At 37.2% G+C, this 8,176-nt stretch overlaps 1 pseudogene; it reads left to right on the top strand.

Moving 5' to 3' along the window:
• Positions 1-6,320: 6,320 nt before the first annotated feature.
• On the top strand, positions 6,321-7,697 carry LOC123832605 (annotated as a pseudogene).
• The last annotated feature ends 479 nt before the right edge of the window (positions 7,698-8,176 follow it).

Here is an 8,176-nt window from a genome sequence, read left to right as displayed (position 1 = left end):
GGTCATCTGCAGTTCCTTATTTTCACATCACATTCTTTCTGACTTGGTTTATACATTGAACTAATAAGTGAGAGTGCAATTAGTCCTCATCTTGTACTGGGTAAGTGTTCACTTACAAAGACATTCTTGTATGGACATTCACCTTCTCAAAGTTGACTTTGGCTCCTTGTCTTCTCTGAGCTTTCAGAAGATCCAATGAGAAATGAGTAGACTGAGTTTTTGTTATTTCAACCAACATATGTTTTCTAAATACCTATGGCAAGCTGACTGAAAATACAGTAACACCCTACCTCATTAATATTCTCATCCCACTAGACTATTTTCCCTTTATCTCTTGCTCTCCAAATCCTAACCCCACCAAAACACTTGTTTTTCTATTCTGAGTTAAACATATCTCTGGTGGTCTTTGATGGATCATTTCTCTAACAGTTTTACTTCCAAGTTCTATTGAAAGCTTCCTTTCAGTAGTGTTTATCAAACTTTAGTAGTGTAAATCCCCTGAGAACTTGTTACTATGTAGATTCTGATTAAGTAGGTCTGAATGAGGCCTTAAAGTCGCATCTCACCCAGTCCTTAAGTAAGTCTGATGCTGTGGGTGCCTGGGACACACTACTGGATAGCAAGGTTTTACGTCATCAAATGCCTGTAAATTCCAGATGTCTAGGCATATAAGCGAGGATAAGAAATTTGGAGACAGCTTCTCATCTTTAGAGAGGTACAGCAAGTTTCTCTTTTAATTGTAGTCACACAGCTTATCTTTTAAAAATATCTTAGTACATTTTACTAGTACAGAACCTTAAGATACAGCACTATGAAATCTGCATTTTAGAAGTAGTGACATTGTGACATTGAGTATAGTCTTAAGAATTTTTCAGTCATTCAACAGAAGCACCCTTGAATAGCTCATGTAAACAGAATTTATTTGGGGGTGGGGTGGGAGGGTGGAGCATGAGTGCAGGTACCAAACCTGGTTCTGCAATACCCAAATCATTTAAGCTTTCTGAACATCAGTATCCAATTATGTAGACCCAGAAGGGATAATTTCTGAGGTGTCTTTAATATAGAATATTTTGCAATTCTGGGACTGTTGTTCAGGAATCTTAGATAACAGTGACCAGAATCTTACATATAAGCCTCCATATCCTTCTGTTTTGTAACGCAGATGAGGATTTCCCATTTCCATTTCTGTATGGTGAAAGAGACATGAACAGCATGGTAAGGAACACTTTGGAATAATGGTTTCTACAATAAGCTATAAACACTGAAAGCCACATTAAGGCAATGGAAAAAGTATCCTAAGTAAACAGTCAATACTAATCCCCTTTTTCCTTCTATGACTTGCATATCACTAGAGTAGTAAATAAAAGTACACTAATTTCTCCCAGGTAGATATCTGTGCACAGAGTGTGTTAGAGCACTAAATGTCACTTTATGGCAGAGAGCACCTCAGTGCTGAGCTGGAGAGGGACACAGAGAATATGTGACATTTACCACCTCCCTCCCTGCTTCTCCTTTGTGCTTTTTCTAAACAAAAATTATGTGCTTCATGCCCATCACCAACTGCAGAGGGGAGCTCAGGAGAGGCTCTGTGGCCATTCTCAATCCTTTCACGTTGGTCACAGAACTCCCACTATTCTGTGCTAATGTGAAGTGCAATAACGTTTAGCATTAGGACATCTCTGAGTCAAGAGGTTAACAGAAAACAGATCTCCCATTGTGTTTCTGTGGCTCTGATACTGTTAATGGCGAAAACACCATGGAGACAAATAGATTTCTCTTTATGGAAGCTCTGGGTGAAGAGAAAATATATATGACATCTTTACAATATGAGAGCCCTCTCTGTATGATGCTTACAGAAGGACAGAGGAGGGTAGAAGTTCATGTAGCATTGTTCCTGGTAGGGTTTAAGCGTTGTCTAGAAGAAGGTTTTTGTCTCATCTATGTTCTTTCTGTTAGTTGGATAAATAGTTTCAGTTCTGGTAGGGGAATGTGGGATTTAGCCTTTGAAGGTACAAACTGGGGGAAAGAGCTAAGGATAGTGAAAGTTTATGGGGAATTTCCTAAAATGTAACCAGAAGTCATATATAATGACACAGTTGCCCCTTCCTTTCCTATTTTACTTTTGTATATCTTGCCTTTTCTGTTGTATGCTTCAGGGATGAGGACTGTAAATGTATTTGTGAAAGGGAACCATGGAAAAAAACAATGCATTATAATTACTCTGAGATTTGTACTTAAAAATTACCTGAACATAGACTGTGTTCTTTGTGGCCATATAAAAACCATATGCAAACATATTTTTGTGGGTTTATTATCCATTCACTTGAGAGTGTCCCTTAGGGAAATCTTAGTCAAGGTATCTTCTTGTTCCTGTAGAATTTAAAACAAAATTTGTTTTATAGTTTATAAATTATGAATCAGAAGCCAAAATTAAGATGTTCCATTTCTTAAAGACCTAAAGACTTCACTCTGTGGTAAAAATAAATAAATAAATAAGTTAATTAATTAATTAATTAATTAATTCTGGATCAAAAATCTGTTTGAGGGATATTATCTACACAGCTTAGATATATCAAGTAATTATCAAATTTTCAATGTTATAATAGTCTTTGAAACATTTGGAGGACATACACTATCATTTACAAGTCAATCTGGCTTTTGAGATGGTGGTTAGCAAGTAGAGATTGCATTCAGCTTCACATCGAACTGAAAACTTTTAGACATGTTTCAAAACCAGACTGATGTACTGCAATGCTACTACTGTAATTGTTGGTTCAGTTGCAACAAGTATAGTGTTGGGAACAAGGAAATTAAGAACTAAATGTGACCTTAATAAACAGGAACCCCATTGTAGCTAAAAGGAACTAACAAGGGAGACAGAGTGCAGGATGTAGTTAAGCAAACGTCCTGTGTCGTGCAAATGTTCTCCCCTGGGTATGCTAAATAAGCAATGCTTTGTTTAGTTTTAAAAATTTAAATTTCACCCTGTTCCCACGCAGTCTCTGTAAGCAAATAGCTAACTGCCACATCAGCTTCTGTAAAACGCTTGCTTGCTCGCGCCAAAACCCCTATATAAGAACTTAGCTGTAAGCACTCGGCACGACTCTCATCAGCAGCCCTTGTGGGTACCGTGTCTCCGGACACTTTGAGAGTTCGCCCCTGCGCAGGTTAAACTTGGCTAATAAAGCAACATCTTTGATACCCTAAAAGTCTCCAGTATTTGTTCTTGCATTTGCTGGATGCAACATATAGCTCAATTTCATGTGTAAAATTCATCAACTTCAGGAAAGAGGGAAATGATTTCCAGAATGACTCATTGTTTAATGAATAAGACCCCAAGTGTTCTGTGGTTGCCACTTTAAAATGAATAAAATATATAGAATTCAAATCATAACTTGAATTCCAAATTCAGGAAATCATGCTTGATGGTGAGGCTGCAGTGTTAGGACAAATGCTGCCCTGGTCACCTGCTCCTCAGCAGCTTCAAACACAAAGGGGCACTCAGGACATGTGTTCTGTACCCTCTCAAGTTCCAGAGTCTTCACATCTCTTTGTAGCCTTTTATTATTGAATAATAACAAATATCCAGAACAGATTAAATCAAGCATAACTAAAGGAGAATACATTCCCAAAGACTGAACAGAAAGGTATGAAATGAATTTTTGAGAAGTAAACCAAGAAGCAGAGTTTTCTGGTTAATCAATGTAGTCTCTTTTTAAACAAAATTGCTGTATATAAAATGCATGAAAAACAAGTTTAAAAAGTGAAGATTATATTCTGCTTAAAGCTAGAAGTGTTATAAATACAATGTAATATTTAAGATTTATAAATTATTCAGAATGTAATATGCCTCAAGATCAACATTATAAAGCTAAGTTTATGTCTTAAAGTTCATTGGCATGAAGAAGTGCCAATTATTGGTCTCAACTTGGCAGGATATTTGTTAAATTAGATTTTGCCACTTATATTCTATGACTTAAGTTGAAAACTCATGTTAATATTGACTGCTTGATCTCATCCAATGGAAAAGTACCAAAACATTCTTCTGTAAATTAAATGCTACTCTTAACCAATCTACCAAAATAATTAGTTCTGAATGCAGCACATACGAGATCAGTCCAGAAGGTATCCAGCCACATAAAATGAAAAATAAAGACATTTACTGAAGAAGGTACAAAAAACAAGAAGCATTGTACATAGGACAATGACACCTCAGCCCCCTTCAAAGTAGGCACCTTGGGACCTCACACAGTTCTCCCAACTGCCATCAGCTGCCCAGTTGTATTTTCCTAAATCTCTTCAATGGTGTGAAATCTCTTCCCTATGCAAGGTGATTTTAGTTTTGGGAAAAGCCAGAAGTCACAGTGCACCAAATCTGGGCTGTAGAGGGCACTAAGTCACCTCGGTGATTTGACGTTTCACAAAAAACTTCAGCAGATGTGATGTACGAGCAGGGGTGTTGTTATAATACAGCTGCCAATCACCAGTTGCTAATAACTGCAGCCTTCTGAATTATTCAAATTGTTCTTGCAGAGGAATGTTCAAGCTTAATGCAAAATTGGATGCAGATTCTTTGCTCTACTCCCTCAGTCATTTTAAATGTAATGGCCACACAGTATACATGCTCAGTAAGTGGCATCTACTGCCCCCGCTGACTAGTACAGTGAAGTCATCATTGTTCATGTATTACATTCCAGTCCACTCTCCTTGGCTGCCAGGTTACATCGATGTCATGCCAACCATTCTCATTATATTGACAATGTCTGGACTTATTCAGGACAGACCTCATATATTACTCTGTGAATTTGTGTGAATTTAGCCAGCTCTTTTTACTATTCTCTGCCTTTACAAGATCATCTTTCTATGTTATCCCATTCTGTTCTCAGTGATTGACCTTCATGGGCTGCCTCAACAATCTTTTGTGCCCTCCTTCTGGCTTCTGAATGTGTTCACACAAAAATAAGCACCCACAGAGACCCAAGGGAGAGTGTAGAGGTCAGGGTGTCTGGTAGCCCTGACTTTCTTTCTGGAGGACATAGGCTGACCTGGCTTCACACCCTACTGAGGATGGCTGCATCTTGTAATTCCAGTTCTCTCTTCAGTTCTTGAAAACCACTCCTTCTCCTTGTTTTCTCCGGCCTAGGTGTGATAATAACTTTCCACTATTGTTAGTTCTAGGACACTTTGCCATCCCTTGTTGATCTCTCTTAACTCCACTCAAGCTTCATAAATACAATTGACCCTTGAAAAACACAGGTTTGAAAGGTGCAGGTCCACTTACAAGTGGATATTTTTGAATGAATGTGCAGCTAGTCTTCCAGATTCCCAGGTTTCTCATTGGTACTCAATCAATTGCAGTTGCAAAGGCTGATTGTTGCATTATTCTACTCCATTGTATATAAGGGACTTGAGCGTCCATGGATTTTGGTGTCTGTAGGGGTCTTGGAACCAATCTACCTCAGATACTAACCCCCATGTTGTTCAAGGGTCAACTGTTAATTCTTTTTCTAAGCTTCCCCAGTTTCCCCATCTGAGTATGCTCTTTTCTTGTCTGGATTCTAAATTTCTACCTAAAGCCAACATAAGCTATGTAAATAGAAATTAGTGATTCAATTTCCATCCTGTGTGAGAGATAAGGGATGGGGGAGTAGATAGTCGTTTTCCATAAGACAGTAAGCTGTAGAAGGGCAGGGACCCTATCAAATACCTCCTTTATAAGTCTTTACAACACTTGCAAAGGGCTGAGGTAACAGTGAACACTTGGTGCACTTGGAGAGTCTTACTGAGTTCCTCTGAAATCTTCGAATTTGTTATAGGCTTAAATGGAATGTAAGCTCTTGATTCAGGATATAGACTTCAAGAAGTCAGGACCACATCATTTTTTTTCAATGGCATGTTTAATAATCTCACATGACACAAATATCATAGCCCCTCTGATAATTCTACCTGGATAAAAATAAAGATTAACTTCATGGATTAGGTTAATTTTGGTTTAATAGATGAAAAATAATTCTATTTAAAATATTTAGATCTAATTTTTTTTTAACATAAGCAACTCATCCCTTGCTATGTAATATTATTAATATATTTACTTATATTAATATAATATAATATTATAGAATTTATATGTTTTATAACATATCATGTATTATATATAATAGTATATAATATATGATACATTATAATGTAATCTTATTATATATTAAAATATATAAATAAATATATGTTCACCTCTTCAGTAGTACTGATAATTTTCAGAATATACTCTGGGTAGAGCTGTGTAGTTGAAATAGAATTTAAAAATTATAGAGTGGGATGGCGAGGAGCCGGAGAAAAAAAGGAGGAAAAGAGAGGAGCTGCTGGCTGAGAAAATGGCTGTTGATGATGGGTGAGGAGACATTGGAGACTGGGAAGGTCACTGTGTAGGTCACTGGGAAGAACCATGTGAAGAAGTTCCTCAAGCAACCTGGACCCTACACACACCCTGATTTTAAACCGAGCAATGAATCTCTCTAGTTTTTGTTAGATTTATGTGAAGTTCTAGTCACTAGAGTTGGCAGCTTAGGATGTGAGCTCCTGGAAAATCTGGCATTGTCTGGTTTTAGGCAGGTTCATGTTACAGACATGGACCCAAAGTAGATGTTTCCAATTTAAATGGGCTGTTTTTATTTAGGCCTAAAGATGCTGAAAGAATTAAAAGCTGAAGTTGCTGCAGAATTTCTAAATGACAGACTTTCTAACTGCAATATAGCTCCACATTTCAACAAGATCCAGGATTTTAGTGACACTTTCTATGTGCAATTTCATATAATTGTATGTAAACTGGATTCCGTCATAGCCAGAAGATGGACAAATGGCATGCTGATATCTCTTCTAAATTATGAAGATGATGCATTAGATCTAAGCTCCATTGTCCCTTGGATCGATTGGGGGATAGAAGGTTTTAAAGGAAATGCCCAAGTGATTCTGCCTAGAATGACTGCTTGTGTTGAATGCACACTGGAACTTAATCCTCCACAGGTTAATTTTCCCATGTGCACCATTGCTTTTATGCCCAAGCTACCAGAACACTGTATAGAGTATGCAAGGATATTGCTTGGCCTAAGGAACAACTTGTTGGAGAAGGAATTCCATTAGATGGGGATGATCCTGATCATATTCAGTGGATTTTCTAAAAATCCCTGGGGAGAGCATCACAATATAATATTAGAGGTGTTGCATCTAGACTCACTCAAGGGTAGTGAAATGAAGCCAAAGGCAGCCATTGCAGCTGTGTGTGCCACTGAGGTTTTTAAAACAGCCACCAGTGCATATATTCACCTTAGTAGCTGCTTGGTATTCAGTGGTGGAATGCACTGCACACATGCACATTTGAAGCAGAGAGAAAGGAAAACTACCTAGCTTGTAACCAACTTCCACAAAATATTCCATTTTATCCATCAGCTAAACTACAGGAAGCTTTGGATTATCTAACCAATAGGGCTTCTCTGAAGGTGAAATCTCCAGCCATCACAGCCACATTAGAGGGGGAAAAGAGAACACTTTACTTGCAATCAGTAACTTCTATTGAAGAACGAACAAGGCCAAGTCTTTCCAAGACAGTGAAAAAATTGGGACTTGTTGATGGGGAAGAACTGGCAGTTACTGGCATCACCACACCACAGACTATACTATTATAACTTCATTTTACTTCTTAAGGAAAATAAATAGAAAATTTATGGAAATGGTATATATTATGAATGCTAAAAAATTTAACTGATTCATTTTTAGCATTACTGTTGCTAGAATTTTACTTTCTTTGTTTAAATATAATGAACCATTATTGTTTAAGACAGAATTTGGAGTTGGCACTTGTAAGCATTTTCATTAATAATATGAGACATGAATCCTGGAGGGAGAGAATGTGAGCAATTGCATTACTTCTTTTACAGGAGACAAACACACTGTTGCATGTGAATTTTGTTATTATGGTCAAAGAATGCATTCCTGTTTTCATCTGAGCATCTACATGTACAAAGTATACCCTTTTAAAGAAAAATAAGAAAATTAAGTTTTAAATAACATTAAATGTTATAACGACATCTGGAGCATATTGCACATAGCCTATCTCTTGCTTGTTTAATATTCACTTAATCATGGCTGTCCAAATGAATATTAATTTTTGCAAAGGTTATCT

This window comes from Phyllostomus hastatus, unplaced genomic scaffold, assembly GCF_019186645.2.
Source record: "Phyllostomus hastatus isolate PE091 unplaced genomic scaffold, TTU_PhHast_1.1 phas_scaffold_193, whole genome shotgun sequence".
NCBI lineage: Eukaryota > Metazoa > Chordata > Mammalia > Chiroptera > Phyllostomidae > Phyllostomus > Phyllostomus hastatus.
The sequence above is the reverse complement of the archived record's forward strand: the minus strand, read 5'-3'. Positions and strand labels throughout refer to the sequence as shown.